Genomic DNA, 20,496 nt, shown 5'->3' with positions numbered 1-20,496 from the left:
AAGTACACTATCCACAAGAGATATTACCACACCTCTTTTAACCTGTGGAAGATGGTTAGATTTGAAGTGAAGGTATCTATTATTATGCGTAGGTTTTCTGTAAACCGTAAAATCAGGTTTATTCACACTGCGTATTATCAATACATCTAAAAAAGGTATTTTTCCATCTGTTTCGGTCTCTAGAGTAAATTGCAGGTTTCTATCGTAAGTATTTAAATGGTCTAGAAAACCTTTAAGTCCACTTTCGCCATAATTCCAAACTGAAATTACATCGTCCATGAAACGTCCCCCAAACATATGATTAAGAAAATACGAATCCAGGGCCCAATTTTCAAGATTATCAAAAATATTTGCGAGTAGGCCTGATAGAGGTGCTCTCATAGGAAGGCCCCTTACATGTTTGTAATATGAATCTCGAAACTGGAAGTGCATGGAATATTTGTTACATAATTTAACCAAATGCATGAGAACATCAATGTCTAGACCTACCACTGACTCTTCGATTAGATGATAATTGTTTTCCAGTTTATTTTGTAATAATTGTTCAGATTTTGAAACATCAATACTAGTATACATGGAAACTATGTCAAAGCTGCTTAATATGGAATTTTCAGAAATGTTTATCTGTTTCAATTTTTCTACAAGATCAACTGAATTTTTTATATAAGATTTTTAGGAGTGAAGCAATGGTTTAAGTGCAGTGCACAACTATTTCCAATGTTTGAGGCAGGTGATTTTGTACTAGCTACAATGGGTCTTAGAGGAATTCCTTGTTTGTGCAATTTTGGTAATCCATAAAACTTTGAGCAAAAAACACCACGAGGAAGAAATTTGCTGTACAATTGTGGAGTGATTCTGCAGTTTTCTTTCAGAGATTTTAATTCTTTTATAACTTTTTGAGCAAATTGATCAGTCAATTGGTCATTTTTAGTCACAACCTTTTTTACAAGCAGACTATTCTTTCGTGTGATATGTCACTATATGTAGCTTTTGAATACTTTCTTGGAAGAAGGGAGGGGGGATAGCCTTGTAATTTCAAACCACAATCACTCGTGATTTTATTTTGATCTTAATTAGATTTAGTTCTTAGAAAGGCAAGCTTTAAAAAATGACTTCGAGCAAGAGCATGAATACTGTACTTGAAAATTTTACATATTACATTAAAGATTTCTTTAAACAAAATAAATATTCAAAATAGTCATAAAGCTAATGTTCTGCCTCTTCATCGTTTGCACCAGATTTAATGCACGAGCAGTAGTACTGATAAATTGATTGTCTTAGCGAGGATCATTTTTTTTAAACTGTTGGAACTTCTCTTCAAGGAGTTTTACAACAGGGAGTGCACAAAAAAATAAAATAACGGGGAATTCTTCATCCCTTTCGCGACCTTATAGGGTAGGGGGAGGGGCAAAATGTTTTAGAAATGCCAAAAATTTGAATTATATGGAAAATTCAAAATATTTTTGAAAATAAAAGGTTTGCTTAATTTTTGGAAGAGATAGGCCTATAGACCCGAATATCTTAATTAGTCAAAGATGTATAAAGCAGGATAATTTCTGGTAAATTACCATAACAATTGGAAATTATAAATTTTGGCATTGGTCAAATTTCTTTTAGAGGAAGGTGTACAAAACGAAAAAAAAGAAACAAAATAGGGGAATTACTCCGAAACTTATGCAAAATTTTATAAAACCTTTAAATTTCCGGAGGAAGGATGAGTTTAAAGCCCTCCATCCTTTGCGTTTATCTTTGGGCTACTATTTCTTGAAACTATTGAAGTTTCTCGTCTAGGAGTTTAGAATTTACACATATGTATGAATATATGTTTAGGGGAGGAAATGCACGACTGAAAGAATGCAAAAAAGGGAAATTACACCCAAAATTATCTAAAAGACCGTAAAATCTATGTTTCAAGAGAGAGCAAAGAACTGGACCCTTCATTTCTCTGTGCATATACATGACTTTGACCTAATTAATTTTTGCTGATTTTTGGAGTAACTGCCGGACATAACAACTTGCAATTCTTAACGTTTCTGCAGAATCTTTATTTGTGTCTGTTTATCGTGAAGTCAAATATTGACATTTTTGGCCTATTCTTCCGTTACCCATCTTTATTGCGTTATAGTTTTAGCTATTTAAGATCTTTTCCACAAACAGGATTATAAGTTTGTAATTAGGATTTTAAATATGCCGTTCCAGTGAAAACAGAGGTGAAAAAAGGCTATTGCACTGACAGTCTGAATTGGGAGTACATAACCTACGTTATTGATTCGACTACTTCGAGCGAAAACAAAATTAAGGATTTAGTTCATTCAATGCTCTCGTCAGTTCATTCAATGCTCTCATCAGAGTAAGACGCATTTAAGACCTCTGTGTGGATTTATGTGAAAATATTATTTCAAGAACTTTTGGATACTCATTCAATGCTGAAAACATTATTTCAAGAACTGTTGGATATTTGGTAATACGTATTAATATTTGGATATTAGTACAATATTAATGTACAATGGGACGTAAAAGAAAAAATCCGAAAGGAGAAGGTATGAATATCAAACAGTTCGTGGTAGCGAACTGTAGTAAGAGCCGAAACTCTAAAATGGAATTTTGATACCAATAGTTACATCAAAAGAATCGCATTTTAATGCCAATTTTAAATATATAAGTTTCATCAAGGTTAGTCTTACCCATCAAAATTTACGAGCCTGAGAAAATTCACCTCATTTTAGAAAATAGGGGGAAACACCCCCTAAAAGTCATATGATCTTAACGGAAATCACACCATCAGATTCAGCGTATCAGAGAACCCTGTTGTATAAGTTTCAAGTCCCTATCTGCAAAAATGTGGAATTTCGTATTTTTTTGCCACGAGACAAATCACGGATGCGTGTTTATTTGTTTTTTGTTTTTTGTTTTTCCCAGGGGTGATCGTATCGACTCATTCTTGAGGAATTGGGACAAAATTTAAGCTTTAGTGTAAAGAGCGAGGTATCGACGAGGGGCGAGCCCCCTCATATACACAATAAAAACATTCGAATAAGTAATCAAAAAATTGGAGGGCAACTAGGCCTCCTCCATCGCTCCTTTTTCTCAAAATCTTCCGATTAAAACTATGAAAAAGCCATTTAGCAAAAAAAAATTAATCTGCAAATTTCGTTTTAATTATTTATGTGCGGAGAGCCAAGATTAAAACATGCATTAATTCAAAAACGTCCAAAAATTAAACAAAAAACAAGTTTTTTAAATGAAAGTAAGGAGCGACATTAAAACTTAAAACGAACAGAAATTACTCTGTATATGAAAGGGGCTTTTCCTCCTCTACGCCCCGCTCTTTACGCTAAAGTTTTTTACTGCTTTAAAAAGTAGAGTTAAGAGAAAGAGTCAAACTTTAGCGTAAACAGCGTGGAGTTGAGGAGGAAAAGCCCCTTCCATATACGGAGTAATTTCTGTTCGTTTTAAGTTTTTTATTTCGCCCCTTACTTTAATTTTAAAAAACTTGTTTTTTTTTGTTTAATTTCATTAGACACCTCAGATGATAGCTCTAGCTCGAAACCGGAAATATCAACACTAGCTGCAGATTTTTAACAAATTTTTAAGAATCTTTAAGCAAATTCTTGAAATCGTAAAAGAAAATGGCAATAAATTAGACAACTTATGCAATCAATTAGGTATTCTTACTACAAGGGTCGATAATCTGGATAAAGAACATTTGCTTCTTAAAAATAAGATGGTTAATAGTGAATTGAAAAGCGGAAAAATTGAAGATGATACGTCCTGCCTCAGTTTGCAATTAAAACCTTTACTGATGAATTAAAAAAGTTAAAAAGAAAAAATGAAGATTCAATGTGTCGGATTGTGAAATTGGAAACCGCCAAGTTAGAAAATAATATCATCATATGGAATGCAGTTTGCGAGGATATTGATAACGCTAAAGCTTGATTCACAGAATTTATTAGCCATGGATTAGAATTGCCTGAAGTAAATTTTACAATCTCGCAATATGACAGAAATCGTAAAAGGTGACACTAAATAAAAAAGACGACAAGTTTTCTATTATAAAAAATGCCAGCAAGCTTAAGAACAAGACATTTCATAGAGATAATAGCAATTTGTTTATTAGTGATGATGTGCCAGCCGAAATTCGTAAAATACGTAAGCTGATCTTGGCGAAACGGGATATATTGCGGAAGATTCCTAGATATGAGGCATGGATATCAAAAGGGATTCAGACAAACTTGTTTGTGAAAAGACCTGACGGCTCAATTACAAAATATTCATTTAGTGACAGCATATCAGAGGTTGACGACTTTCCGAACGCCCGAGGACATGTACATCATAGTTTTCCAAGTGATGTTTCAGTGAAATAAAATCATATCGTCTAATAATAAAGCGCCCTGTTAGTATGTTTTAAAATATACAAGTAGGAAGCGTTTAACCATGCTTGGTCTCGTATTTATCTGTTTTTATTTATCTTTTCACTAATTTTTGTTGCTCTATATATTTATTACTATTCTTTCTCTTTAGTTATCTTTTTTTACTGCTTGTTTTGAAGCACATAGAGGTCTTTATGAATAGCGGTAGAATATTTAAAGAATTTGATTTAGAATGAAGACATTTCTTTTTTCTTTTCTTAGTTGTTTCTGTGTCTGTTACCTTTTATTCTTGTTTGTTGGGCGCATGGGTCATGGTGTGGTTATTCTTGACATGGTGGTAATATTTGATAATGGATAGAGATAGTGATGGAATTCCATCATCAAGGTTAAAAGAATTTGAGCGAGATTCTCTTTTGTTTCATTCAGTTTTCCAAAACATTGTAGCTAGTGATAATGAAGATAATAGCAGCATTTTAGATATACCAAAAAATCAATATTTATTTTTGAATGGATTGGCAAAGAAAAATTCTAGAACAAGGAGGATATCGTTTTGGAGTTTCCGGAGCTGGAGGACTGCAAGGGATATAATTGGCACTTTTCTATCGATATCTGATACGGGCATGTTCGGTTTATGCGAAACTTTTTTAGATGAGTTTTCAATTGAAAGTGTTCATGAATTGAAAGTATTGATGAAAGATCAATTGAAAGAGTTCATGAATTGAAAGTATTGATGAAAGATCAATTGAAAGTGTTGATGGTTATAAATTGTTTCATGTTGGGAGGAGTATGCAAAAGAAAGGTGGTCTTGGTGTTTTAATTAAAAGTTGCACACCAGCCCGTGCAAGACTAGATTTTTTGCCAATGAATATTGAAATTTTGTTTGAATCTTGTGTTGTTGAATGTTTTTTTCAAATAATGAGAAGATTCTAATCGCAGTTATTTACCGTAGTCCGTCAGCTAGTCAGATAGAATTTAGGAATTGTTTTGAAAAATTCTTGGATAAATTAGCTAGTCTTAATACTTCTTATCTAGTTATGGGAGATTTTAATATTGACTTAATGAACCTTGTTTCTGCTAATCAGAATAGACTGGGTAGTAACACTTTGAGGTTTTTAGAATGTCCGCTATCTCATGGATTATATCATGTATGTCTTGTACCATCCAGAATAACTGATACGTCATATTCACTAATTGATAATATTTTTTCACCTGAAAGTGCTGTTAGTACATATGTCATTCCTGATGATTCTTCTGATCACGGCGTACTTATGGCTGATTTTTCGCTATATTTCCCATATGATGAAAAGAAGTCAACAAAGCGAAGAGACTTTGGGGAGAAAAATTGTTAAAATTAAAAGAAGCACTCGGTGATGCAGGGTGGAGAATGCAGGTGATGCAGAATGCATCACCTGCAGGAAGAATGCAGGAGAATGCAGAATGTGGTGATGCAGGGTGATGCAGGATGCATTGATGAAATGGATCCATATCAGTCCTTAGATAATTTTTATAATATACTGACTGAAAAGCTTGATAAATTTTGCCCGTATAGAAATCTGAAAGGAAAGAGGCAAACACCAAGAAAACCATGGGTAAATGCATCGCTTTTGAGGTCTATTAATGAAAAAAATCGTTTATACAAAATTAAAATGAAGTGTCCCACTGAAATAAATATAATACGTTTTAAAAACTATAAGAATCTGTTAGTAAGGATTCTTAGAGAAAATGAAAGAGTAAAATAAAAGGTAAAGGTTACGGCGTTAGACTTTACACTCCCTACCGGCGGTGCTGATCTCCGTTTCTTGGCCCTTCTGCCAGGAAGTGCAATGACGGCTGGGGGCCAGCCGTCCTTTGCTTTCGCACACCCTTCCTGTTATTATAAAAGTTCATTTAAAAATTATGATTCTCCTCAAAAAACTTTGAGTTTAATTAAGGATAAAATTGGAAAAAATAAAAAGTCATCACATCCTGAGGTATTAATTAATATAAATGGGGTAGAAGTTAGAGAACCGCAAGATGTTGCTAATATGTTTAGTGATTATTTTCCTGGTGTTGGTCAAGCAATTGTTTCAGCAGGAATAGATTTGTCCCCTTACAGGTCGCATAAAGAATATTTACCCCCAGTGAATGTACAAGCATATTTCTGGCCCCTGTTAGTTTTGCAGAATTCCATAAGATTATCAAAAATATAAAAAACGGTAATTCAGTGGGATATGATGAATTATCAACAAATTTGTTAAAGAGTATTTCCGGAGTTATTTTTGAACCACTTGTCCACATTTTCAATTTGAGTATCAATTCAGGTATATTTCCTAGTAGATGGAAAATTGCCCGAGTAATTCCGTTATATAAACAAGGCGATAAAACTGATGTAAGTAATTATCGTCCAATTGAAATTTTATTACAATTATCTAAAGTGTTTGAAAAAAATTTCAAAAGAAAGGATTTCTAGCTATTTAGATAAAATAAATTTCTTTTCCAGATATCAATTTGGATTTAGGGCAAACCGTTCGACAGAGCACGCAGTTGCAGCTCTTTCATTAGAAATAAATGATTGTTTAGATGATGATTTCCGTGTGGCTACTGTTTCTTATGATATAAAAAAAGCATTTGACACTTTACATCATGAAATTCTTCTTAACAAAATAATGAATTCCGGCATAAAAGGGAAAGGATTACAAATTATTAAATCATACCTTTGCGGACGAAGAATCACAGTAGATGTCAGTGGAAAAATGACTAATTTAATAAGTCTTATTGATATTGGTGTCCCCCAGGGCTCAGTATTAGGTCCACTTTTATTTTTGATTGATATTAATGATCTTCCACGAGGTTTGCATGAGAATATTAGCCATGTAATTCTATTTGCAGATGTATAACAGTTAAAGCTAGGGATTCATTGACATTGATCGAAAATCTGACTATAAGTGTTACCTCAGTAAATCGATGACTTGTTTCCAATAATCTAGTAACAAATTTTACAAAAATAAATTTTATGCTTTTTGGTCGTTCAAAGCGTATCACTCGAGAGATTTCTTGTCAGGAGCTTCAGGTTGGTGACCAAAAAAATTTGTAGGGTCCAATCATATCGTTATTTAGGAATTTTTCTTGATCCCCTTTTGTCATTTCATAATCATATTGAGTATTTAAGATTAAAACTTGCTCAAAATATTGGGTCGATGTATCGTGTGAAGAATATTTTTCCTTTTACAATTTTAAAAATAATTCACCACTCTCTAATTACTTCTTATTTGAATTACTGCTCAGTTGTATATCTTAATACATTTTGGAAGCATATAAAACCCTTACAGGTTCTACAAAATAGGGCAATAAGAATGCTTGGAGGTTTCTTACATCGAGCTTCAAAACTTGAAAATGTTTCGGAAACTAAAATATTATTCCTCTTCTTAAATTTGTTAGATTTAAATGATATACGAGTATTAAATACTTCCATATGGCATTTTCAAATTCAAAATTCTAAAAATTATTTCTATGACAAATCTTTGTTAATTTTACTTCCTCGTTCGGATTGTCGGAGATCTGGGATGTACCGAATTCCTTTTGTAAGTTCTGAAAGGTCAAGGTTCTCGATTAGGTACCAAATACCCTTCATTGCTACCAATTATAAGCTGAATGGTAAAATTCTGTTTGATCCATCCCAAAAATCTCAACTAAATTTAAAAAAGCAAATATTAAAGATTGTTTGCTAAACTTTGATTATTCACCATTGATGATGGAAAATTAAATTCTTTGATCTTCTTATTCGTATGTTTTGTTTTTCTGTCCCTGTGTCTAGAATGGCCTCCATCGCCCCTCCTGCCCGAAATTTATTTATTTACTTATCCTTGTTACTTCTCTTTTATAAGTTTTTTTTTATTTTGTTTGTCTTTTGCCGTGTCAAATTCTGGAATCATTATTACGATGAGATGTTGATGTTTTTTCTATATTTTTGCGCTGTCCCAGCCTTACGAGCTCTTCTCTCTGTTGGGGCATAATACTGTTTTAGTATTTTCTAAGTTGAATAAAGAAAAGAAAGTAAGGAGAAAGGAGATTGAAAATGCAGTCGGGTATATATTGGCTGGGTTTATATATGTTCATCCTCAACAGTTTGCAGTTTGACAATCATGTTTGTTAAGTTCTTTGTTCCAATGATAATTCAGTCATGTCTTAAGAATCTGGTTCTTCGGTGTTAAGGACCTTTAACTGAAGAGTGATTAAAATTAAACGAAAAAATACCTAGTCACATAGTCTGGTAGAAAAAAATTGTAGGAACATTTAAAATATGCTACCTAAAAATACTTCTTTCCCATTTTTTTTTTAATACTTTCTTCGTCCTAATATGTGCTATTTCACTTTTCTGACGGCGTTTCTTGATAAAATGTTATTACTACAAAACTTGACTTTAAAAGTTTTTCAACGGGAAGTAAGGAGTGACATTAAAACTTAAAACAAACAGAAATTACTTTGTATATGCAAGGGGCTACTTCCTCATCTACGCCCCGCTCTTTACGCTAAAGTTTGACTCTTTCTCTTAACTCTACTTTTTAAAACAGTAAAACCTTTAGCGTAAAGAGCGTGGCGTTGATGAGGAAGCAGTCCCTTTCATATACGAAGTAATTTCTGTTCGTTTTAAGTTTTAATGTCACTCCTTACTTCCCGTTGAAAAACTTGTTTTTTTTTATTTAATTCCTGAGCATTTTTGAATCTATGAATGTTTTGATTTTGGCTCTCCGCAGATGAATAATTAAAACGAAATTTGCATATTTTTTTTTTGGCAAATTGGCTTTCTCATAATTTTGATCGAACGATTTTGAGAAAAAAGGGAGCGGGGGAGGAAGTCTAGCTGCCCTCCGATTTTTTGGCTGCTTAAAAAAGCAACTAGGACTTTTAATTTTTTACAAATGTTTTTATTAGTAAAAGATATACGTAACTTACAAATTAGCTTACGTAACGAACTTTTGTATTCTCATGTTTTTATTACGTATATGAATGGGTTCATTCCCTCGTCAGTACCTCGCTCTTTACACTAAAGCTTAAATTTTGTCCCAATTTCTTAAGAATGATCCCTGAATCACAAAACTCATAGAATAAATAGTTGAAATTACTAAAAAAAAATTAGCGTAAAGAGCAAGGTATTAGGAGCAGGTGAACCCGTCATATATGTAATAATTTATGCGTATTTAAAATTTAATGCTTCTAATTACTTTCAGTAAAAGAAACTTTTTCATATTTATTTTTTCATTGTTTTTTTTAAATAATGCTAGAAAATTCTGCGCTTTCTTCATGAAACTTTTCTTCCCCCATGACAAACTCCTCCAAGGAAAGTTCCGCCAACATATCCCCCTCTTCTCAACCCACCCCCAACCTAAAAATCCCCCAGAAAACGTCTGTACACTTCCAAATAACCATTACTATATGTAAGCACTGGTCAAAGTTTGTAACTTGTGGCCCCCCCCCCACGGGGACTGTGGGTGAGTAAGTCGTCCCCAAAGACATAGTTATAAGGTTTTTTGACTATGCTGAATAAAATGGCTGTCTCAGAATTTAGATCCGGTGACTATGGGAAAACAATTAGCGTGGGAGGGGGCCTAGGTGCCCTCCAATTTTTTTGTCACTTAAAAAGGGCACTAGAACTTTTCATTTCCGTTAGAATTCCGTTAAAAAAAAAAACATACAAGCAAATAAACACGCATCCGTGATCTGCCTTCTGGCAAAAAATACGAAATTCCACATTTTTGTAGATAGGAGCTTGAAACTTTTACAATAGGGTTCTCTGATACGCTGAATCTGATGGTGTGATTTGTGTTAAGATTCTATGACTTTTAGGGGTCGTTTCCACCTATTTTTTTTAAATAAGGCAAATTTTCTCAGGCTCTTAACTTTTGATGGGTAAGACTAAACTTGATGAAACTTATATATTTAAAATTAGCGTTAAAATGTGATTCTTTAGATGTAGCTATTGGTATTAAAATTCCATTTTTTAGAGTTTTGGTTACTATTGAGCCGGGTCGCTCCTTACTACAGTTCGTTACCACGAACTGTTTGATAAAAACGTAATTCAGTGATTCGTTACATCTTGGGGAAAAGCTTAACGTCTAAAATTCTGAAAGTGAGACACTGGCTTAAAGCAAAACATTTAAAACTTTAGAACTTAATCTTAACAAAGAAGTTTTCTTTAACTCTCTCAACTTTCTCAAGTAAATACTTAAACAAAACGGTTCATAAATCGTTTAATATCATTCACTGTACAAGTTCCATTCCTTAATAAACTTGAAAATGATGTAAAACGTGGAATTCAGTAATCATTCAGTGGCTGATGAGGGATCAACTTGTAAAGCTAGAAGATGCTATTGAAATTATACTGCATTCCTAAGTGTCTTGTTAGCATTGAATACTTATCCAGATATATTTTTAGTTGGCTTATAACTTAGAATAGGTGGGAGTATTCTGAGTCACAATCTACGTGGTGAAAACCATAAGAGTATTGGAACACTAGAAGAGAGAACTTTACACCATAAATACCTGACGATCAAAATTTCCTCTTTCAGAAAAGTAAACAACGTATTATGCTTGTCGCACATATACCCTTCTCTGAACCTCTGGGTAATTTTATTCATCTTAAAATTGGTATAAAAAAAATGGCATGTTTAAGCTGGAATAAACTTCCGACAGTCTGACTGTGTCGCTCTTCAGAACTGAGAATTATTATTATTTAAGAATTAACGACGCTTCTTGACTACTAAGGTCCCTGTGTCAGCCCTGCAGTGCATTCCTGCAGCGTGATTCGATCTCTGGGTCCCGTATTACCAAGCTAAGGTCAAATCCACTGCGCCACCACAGGACCTTCAGAACTGAGAATCCTTCCATCCAATAAAATTAAAAAAAGACAAACTGAAAAGGTGGCAGTCTTATGGGAAAAGATCTAGGGAGTGTGGTGTATCGTTTTTAATATTGTAAGCAACTAAAAGTAAGTAAGTATATTTATAACCCGCGATATTCCAAAAAGGATGCGAAGTAAAGAACAAAGAAAAAAACATAACCAGCAAAGAATACAAACAAAAGCAGAACATAAAAAAAGGCAATCAAAATCAGAACATAAACAAAACCATACAAACGAGAAAAATACGGCTATGTTCGCCGATTACAAGTCAGCGAAGAAAAATAAAGAGTATCAGCCCTCAGGTCCTTAGTGATGTAATCAAACAGTACTAGTGGGTAGGCAAGACCAAAGTGAGAAATGATCTCTCGGTTTCTATATCATCTTGGTAAATAAAGTAAAAAAAAATATTTGAAATAATCTCTCCTTAACTAAAGAAGGGCTTTTTCCCCATTAAAGGCTGGAAACCAGAAAGAAACAGAATTGTTGGAGCAAAAACTATAGTAAAGCTTACACAAACCTCACTGACTATAGTTTCCTCTATTTGGCGAGATTTTACCATACGAGATACGGATACACTAAAACACTGGCAACAAGAGATGAGCATGTATCCGAAAGAATAACAGAAAAAGTAATGCCAAGCCACTTCAAACAAAACTTAAACAAGAGAGAAATGATGATAATACAAACCAGTGAAAAATGTAAATTTCAATGCAAATATTTTGGTCAAGACCTTTGCTTGACCGTCCTCAGTGCACAATATAAAAAAAAATTAATTATAAAAATCCAAAGATAATATAATAAACCAAACCTTAAAACAAACACAAAAACTTAAATATGAAGACCCTCTCAAAGTAACGGTAAAACAGCTAACCAGCAAGATCTTTTCAGCATCGTAGGGTAAATAGGATTATTCCGAAGTCTCTACGTTTCCGATTAGATGTCTTACTCTTTTACCGTTACTTCGAGAGGGTCTTAATATTTAAGTGTTTGTGTTTATTTTAGGTTTGGTTTTTTATATTATCTTTTGGATTTTTATTAGTATTTTTTTTTTTTTAATATTGTGCACTGAGGACGGTCAAGCAGAAGTCTTGATCCAGATATTTACATTTTAATCTATGTTTTCCCCTGGGACGTATTATCCTCGTTTCTCTCTTCTTTTAGGTTCTTTAGGGTTTTTTTCAATTATTAGCCAGTGTGGTCTCAGCTCAGATATTATTTGCAAGCCACTTCATCTTTGAAACACCCTCAAGTAGTATTGTAACCACACGTAAGTGAGGAGCAGGGTTAAAAATATTAAAAGAAAGGAACTAGGATTTAGAAGCATTTACAGAAAGTTTAACTCTGCCCAATGCATCAGTCAGAACCTGTGGATTATCTGGTATGGCTAACTAATAGTACAGCATCAGCGTAAGTAATTTGACGAACACCAGCATTTTTAGAAAATTCAGGAGACAAACCTCACAGAAAATCAGCAAGCACACTTTAAAAAAATATATATAGAGACAGCATACCAACTTGTCTGACTCCCTTCTTTGCTTTGATTGGCTCAGATATAAAAAACCTCCAATTCAACTGAACAAAATAATCACAGTACCAATATTGGAGATTTGGCTCCTACTGGAACAAGGCAATGAAGCGCTTGCGAATGTAAGACATTGCCAAATGTCCCTGTAATATCCACCGTGCAAAAATGAAGAGGGATTTTTGTATTTTTACCGAAACCAACAACTGGCCATCTATATGATGGGTATAACAACAACCATAACCCGTTCTGAACCAACTTGATAATCAGAAAAATCCCATTTAGTCAAAATTTCAGGCAAGACGGCGTACTCAAATAGCGTACTCATGAAGCAATATATTGTAATTGGTCAATAGCTGGAAAACTTGTCTGCTTCCTTTCCCTTTTTCAAAATTGATGGTATGATTCCCTAAAGAAAACTATCGGGAACCAACATCTGAACCTAACAATATGTGCTAACAATAAGGGAGAGTTAATGGTGAAGAGATTATAACACATATTATGCATTTCAGGAGCGTTTGACTGCTTAACCATCTTCAGAACGCGGCAGATATCACCACCAGATAAAGACAATGTATGAGTTTGCTGAAGGATTTGAGAAATGATATCATCCATTAAGGAAGAAGACACAGCCTGCATAGACTGATTAAATGTAGAAATAACACGAGTAAAATGAGTAATTAAATCACTAATTCGTAGAAGATTGCTAATAACTAACGATTGAAGGCGTACTTTTGCTGCTATTTCTTACATCGGACCACGATTTATGACATTAGGGGCCGTCTGAGGCATTTAGGAGGGTAGGACGTAAAGAAGATCTAAGCTGACGTGCAGCATTTTGTTTAGTTTTCAACCCATTTCCAGACTTGTGCCAATCACATGAAATCTAAAGACATAGTAAAAATTTAGCGTGTTGCTTAACGTTTTTCCCTTCATGACACACGTTTTACAACGGCTTTCTGGTGCTGATTCTAGTACACTCAGCAGGAACTGTGGATTAAGCGGTTGTCTTCAAGGATTGTATGGGTCGTAATAGTAACAATTTCGATCACTCCTAGCTGTCGGTGACCTCACTGAGGTTTGCAAAAGTTGAAAAGATACTTTCAGGCTCGACAATAGCAAGAAGAGAACATAAACTTCTCTGGTTTTAAACTTTCTGCTTTCTAAACTTATTCTTATATAGAATAAACTTCAGAATTTACTCGTTTCAATTTGACTTATCAAACTATTTATTAATTAGAAATACGGTCACAATGAAGTAGAGCAGACGACTCTATTTCACAAGTTAAAGACAGGTGATCATCGTCGAATTTATCATCCAAAACAATGACCAGAGGAATTACAAGAAATCCGTTTAAAGCGATAATATGGTCAAGTTTTGATGTAGCACAATCATGGTCATAAATGAAGGTGAATTGTTTGTCTTTATTGAGTAGCTGAAAGCCTCTTGGCAAAGCATCAAATAACTTGGCCACTTAACACTTGGCAAAGCATCAGTTATTTCAGATCGGGACAGAAGATTAGCATTAACAGCACCTGATAAAATCTAGTTTAATCCTTGATTAGTCCACTCTTTGCAGAAGTATCCTGAGTAGCTGGCAAGTATCCTGTATCAAGAAGTATACTGAGTAGCTGGCAAGTATCCTGAAGTATCCTGTGTCAAGAAGTATCCTGAGTAGCTGGCAAGTATCCTGTATCCAGAATTATCGTGAGTAGCTGGCAAGTATCCTGAAGTATCCTGTATCAAGAAGTATCCTGAGTGGCTGGCAAGAATCCTGAAGTATCCTGTATCAAGAAGTATCCTGAGTAGCTGGCAACTATCCTGAAGTATCCTGTATCAAGAAGTATCCTGAGTAGCTGGCAAGAATCCTGAAGTATCCTGTATCAAGAATTATCCTGAGTAGCTGGCAAGTATCCAGAAGTATCCTGTATCAAGAAGTATCCTGAGTAGCTGGCAAGTATCCTGTATCAAGAAGTATCCTGAGTAGCTGGCAAGTATCCTGAAGTATCCTGTATCAAGAAGTATCCTGAGTAGCTGGCAAGTATCCTGAAGTATCCTGTATCAAGAATTATGCTGAGTAGCCGCAAAGGAAGATAGGGATGAAGTTCTCTTGTGATTGCATGGCATATAGACATTTATTAGGGTCACATAGTTTACAAGTAAACTATTCTTCGTGTGATATGTCACTATAAGAAGCTTTTGAATATTTTCTTGTAAAAAAGGGGGAGAGGTAGCCTTGCAAAATCAAACCACAATCACACGTGATTTTATTTTCATCTTAATTAGATTTAGTTCTTGGAAAGGAAGGCTGTAAAAAATTACTTCGAAGTGCAAGAATACTGTACTTGAAAATGTTACACATTACATTGAGGATTTGACATTTTTTACAAGTAAACTATCCTTTCGTGTGATATGTTAATATAGGTAGCTTATGAATTTTTTCTTGGAAGAAAGGGGGGAGAAGTAGCCTTGTAACCTCAAACCACAGTCACTCGTGATTTTATTTTGATGATGAAGTGCTCTTGCGATTGCATGACATATAGACGTTAATTAGGGTCATATTACCACACTTTATTACCATTCACGTAAAAACGTGCTGCTTGTGGGTGAACGTTTCAGAGTATCTGTATTGGCGTAAATTAGGAAAAGTTCTTAACTATATCACAATCAACAAGATGAGCAATCAGAAGATCTTTGTCTTTGGTTCCGTTAATATTAAGTAAAACGAAACGCAATCTGTTGCCACTAACAGTCATTCCTTGTCCTTGTTCGGAGCTCTTTTTAACACTAGGCATCTAAGACTATAGAAAACATGGTCAACCCCGTAATTAGCGCAATTTGCGCTTGAAGTGCATGAATTATTACGTGTGTTAGAATGCTCGACTGAGCCCTTTGAACGCTTCTGGTCGGTCGGTGAGATTGGGCAATTACTGACAAAGGAGTTCAGCGATTGACAGTGTCAATATATAGTAGGTGTTTTCCTGTATAGTCTAATTCTAAAAACTCGTATCCCAAGCGCAAACCATCGTTCATAGATTTTTTCAGGGCACCTTGATCAAGAAGTTTGAGGCGAAGGATGCGGAAAGGATCTTATTACTGAGCTCTGATTTTAGCAAACTAGCAGGAATGTCACTCACGATGCTGAGCACTTTTCGATTATGGACATGAGTGGCCATATTTATTTAACTAGTTGTAGTGGCGACGATTGACTCGACTGAGACTTTATCTTTGGTGTAAACAACCCATATTTTCTTGATAGTATCAGGTCTCACACTTAAGATACATAGGGTATCTACGTCTAGGGTATCAAGGGCCAGTTTACGCTCAATAAAGTCTTTGAGATCTCTTTTGAGACGAATTTTGAAACTCTGAGATGAGTGGCCACATTTAGTTGACTAGTTACAGTGGCAGTGAAATAATAGACTGAGGCTTTATCTTGGGTGTGGACTACCCATCTTTTCTTGACAGTATCGGGTCTCACACTTACGATACCGTTATGACCGTCTAGGGTATCAAGGATCTCTTTGCGCTCAATAAAACATTTGAGATCGGTAGGTGGGTATTTCAGATTAACTGCATACGACAGTATTGAAGAAACAGAACACTCATGCACTGAAGACAGACGACGATTGATTGTTCCGGGCAGGAGAGTTATCACACATTTGGATAAAGAGCGTAATTCTGATAAGCAGAAGTTTACACGGCAACTCAGTGCATTATCTGCGGGAATGAGGGGTACTTCACCAGGGTGGCGGATAACAATATCATCATCACACTTTCTGATAGTGTCAATAATATAAGAAATTTTACTGGTAAGCGCGGTATCACCCATTCTCTTAGACTTCGCTTCTTCAGGATAGGAAAACTAGAAGATTTATTTTCCCGCTTCGGAAACCTAGGTGAACGTAAGAAAATTCAGACCCATAGTTCATTATATATATGGAAAGAAGGCCTTATCAATACTATTTCAGACAAAATTCAGTACATTCTGTAGACGAGTATCTCGACATTGCATGTCATCACAGCACACACTTGGGTGAAAAAAAATAGATGACGCTATTTGATGGAAAATATGAGTGGCTTGTAACATCTGTAATTTTTTGCAGAAGATATTGTACTTTAGTCCTATTTAAGCAAGTACGGATCAAGAGGCATAGTTTGGGAGGGTTGCAATGCCAAAAGAAGAAAGTGGGACATCACACCCATCCTCCCCCTTACAATTTTGTTTAAAATAAATGAATTAGGCTGGGTTTACTATCAACGTAATTTAACGCAACGAGAGATCAACTAATTCACTTTGCCGCTTATGCAAGGCATTGGGAAACTTTGTCGAGGTCGAGATTGCCACTAAAAGTTGATATTTGTTTGCCAATGAGAGGCAACCCAAGTCTAAAGAAAGGCTACGCACTCATTGTCTCTTGCATTTGGTGAGTTGTACCATTTTTGATTACTCTTTGATACCTTCACGGTGAGGTAAGTTTGCAATATAAAATGAATGGATAATCTAAGCGTCTGCTTTTAGTTGCTTTTAGCTAATAGCTTTTAGTTGAAAAAACTCTAATCCAACTGATTTAGCCTTTTTAAAAATCTCAACGATGAACTATTCGCTGAAAATTAAAACATAAACAGCCCCCTTTCCATTCTTAACTAAATTCTCCCGAACGGGGGGCTTTTGAAATAGATATCTCAAAATTATGATCAGGTATTTTAGGGATTACTGAAGGAGATTCTTTCAGCAGAGACAGCACAGGAGGGGCCTGGGTGCCCTTCAATAATTCTCCTTCTCCATTAAATGATTCCCCTATAAAGTTTTTTCGATACCTCTTCTATTGGAAATGGCATTCCCCGAAAAAGTTTTTTCGATACCTCTTCTATTGGAAATGGCAAAAAAACAAAAAAAAAATAATAAAAAAAAAAAAATACTAAGACGGCTTCATCGACTCTCTAGTCGGGCAGCGGTACTAATGTAAAAAAAAAAAAAAATCAAGCCCTTATGTCAAAAAGCCGATTTTAATAGGATTTTAGTATTACTCTTTCTAAATCCTATTTTAAAAAAATGTGTTTTTTAAATTAGGATTTAATTAAATGTTTCTAAATTAAATGTGTTTTAGCTTCGTGTCTCCAACGTCTTCAACCGTCAATTTTTTACAATGATAATTTAGGCATTAGTCACGTTGCATATGCTGATGATGTTCTGCTTCTTAGCCGGACAAAAAATAGTCTAATTACCAACTTTTACCGGCTTTCAGCCGCACTATCCACAGTAAGCCTTTCAGTTAATGCCTCCAAATGTGAGTTTTTGTGTTTTGGGAGTCCTCCACCAGCATCACCTCTTTGCTTGGGTTCTTCAACTATACCATGTTCAGCAAGTATATAAATGGTTGGGTCTCTCTTTTTCCACGTCACTTTCGTCTACTTGCTCCGCTATTACGTCCAGCATGCTGAAAAGTATGCGGGTTGGATACGCGAAAATTTCACCAAATCGTGGTCGGTATAACCGAAAAGGACTATGCCGTCTTTATTCTAGTTTTTGTGCCCCTGCTGTTTTTTATCTTTCTGGTTTTGCATTCCTCCTTCGCAAGAAGGATACAAAGAAAATACACTCAGGATATTTTAAGTATTGCAAGTATTTGCTGCGTCTGCCTCGGTGGTGTCGGAATCATAAAATCGTCTCTAAATTTGACATCGTTGATGCGCCCTCGCGACTGAAACATTTATCGGCAAATGATTCGTGTTTTTGACCCTCTTTGGCCATTTTTTGAATGGAGGTAATTTACTTATGTTGTATGTTGTTATGCTGCTATGTTATTTATGTTGTTATGTTTTTTGTCTTGTTTTTTTTCTTTTTTTGTGTGTGTTTACTCCACAGTTTAATGTACTTTGTGGGTTATAAATAAATTATTATTATTATTATTATTTCTACTTGGTTTTTAAGTTTGGTTTTTTGTTTTTTCGTAAAGAATAGTTTAAAATCATTTATGTAGTTCGTTCATACTGTTTTGTGCAAATTCAAATACACTAGGTCTATCTACGTGAGCAGACAGATTTTTTCATTCAGATTAAAATATGTCCATTTGGAAGCTGTGTTCAGGAAACAGATAACAGCACGCGCTCCCGTTTGCATATGAATTTTCAAATAAAAAATAATTAAAACTATCAGCCAACGCGAAATATCATAACATTTGCCATGATGTAAGAACACTGTAACAAAAGACAACATTCTTTATGACGTTGACAAAGGTTTTAGAGAAGAAATTTTCAAATTTTGTCCCAAGTAATTTTAACAGCTGACAAAAACTGCGTTATAACTTCAAAGTAGCAAAATGCTCTATTCTAGAGACGAATGATGGACGATTTAAAACTTTTCCAAATTTCAAATTTAATAAATTTTTCTTTGGTCCCGACAAAGATTCTTAATGAAAATTTCAAGCCACCACCCTCTTAAGAAAGCTCATAATGAGAGATGTCATGTTTCTTTGGTTGTATTTTTGCTATTTATTCTATATTTTGTATAATAAGATATTTGGTTCCCAGGTTAAAATGATGGGTTTTCGGTCGTTTCTTGTTATTTCCTTCGTAGGACTAAGCCTAGTGCTTATGACTGGTGGTGGCATTTTACAAACTTTTATTTTTCAATTTTCAAATGTGGCTATGTTTATATGGCTTAGGGGACAATGAAAACTGGAGAAACATTAACTTTCCCTATGAGCAATGGTACAGAGTTTGGCACCAAATTCAGTCTGAAACTGAAGAGCAACGAAAAAGCTGCTTTGAAACTGCTATTCGATAAAGTCAAGTAAGTTGCTAATGAAGTGACAATTTCTGCGTTTAGTTTGGAGGAGAGACTGAAAATTGGGACGTTATATCTGCATTTTGTCGTCTAAAGTTGTGCGTTGCTTTGCTACCACTGGGGTATAAAGCTTCCTGCATATCCCTGTTTATGTTCTTTATATATGAAAATGTTTGCCCCTATCTAGGGATTGTTTCAGTCGACGGTGAAAATTACCCCAAATTATCAGAAAAATGAGCAAAGAATCGAACCACCAAAATATAACTGAGGCAGCTGAACAAAAGAAATAAAATACAGAAGTGAACACGTTCTACATCTATCTAGGGACTGACTCAACAGAGGCTTATTAGATATTTCAAAACTAAATTGTTGGAAGGGTAGCCTATGATTGCTGCTAGAATATTACCCTCCAAAATGGGCATAATAAGTTTAAAGCCTTAGAAATGTTGTGCTTAATTTACGGAATAGCGTGTACTTAGTAATGAGCGATCTCATAGTTTTGTTTCTTTTTTCCTGGACGTTCTTCAATGGAAACTGTAGAAATTGGGAGGACCGGTTCAATCATAAATTATGAAAGTACAAATATTGTTTGCCAGTCGCTGTCTTGGTCAGAATCATCAATCCCCCTTGCTATTTACATAGTTAAATCATCAGCAGGCAATATTTTTAGCACTGCACTATGCTTCTTGTTAACACTACCATCGTACATAAGAAAAGCATGTTTTTTTTTTTTTTACTGAAAATAAGGAGTAACATTAAAACTTAAAATTAACAGAAATGATTTCGCATACGAGGGAATGGAGCTGTCCCTTTCTCATCCCTCACTTTTTATGCCGAAGTTTTCGAAAAACAGTTTTCATTCAAATTAAACGGTCTCTGTTTGAGGAGTCCTCCTTAAAGAATCGTGACAAAAGTAAAACTTTAGCATAAACAGTG

General features: G+C 34.8%; 1 long non-coding RNA gene across 1 annotated transcript; it reads left to right on the top strand.

Annotated features, from left to right (window-relative positions):
- Window positions 1–2,322: 2,322 nt before the first annotated feature.
- On the top strand, window positions 2,323–18,668 carry LOC136036949 (uncharacterized). The gene is made up of 2 exons (XR_010619831.1): window positions 2,323–2,461; window positions 14,350–18,668. It is a non-coding gene; the product is annotated as an uncharacterized LOC136036949 (long non-coding RNA).
- Window positions 18,669–20,496: the final 1,828 nt, after the last annotated feature.

The sequence above is a fragment of the Artemia franciscana genome, chromosome 16 (assembly GCF_032884065.1).
Source record: "Artemia franciscana chromosome 16, ASM3288406v1, whole genome shotgun sequence".
NCBI classification, from domain to species: domain Eukaryota; kingdom Metazoa; phylum Arthropoda; class Branchiopoda; order Anostraca; family Artemiidae; genus Artemia; species Artemia franciscana.
The sequence above is the reverse complement of the archived record's forward strand: the minus strand, read 5'-3'. Positions and strand labels throughout refer to the sequence as shown.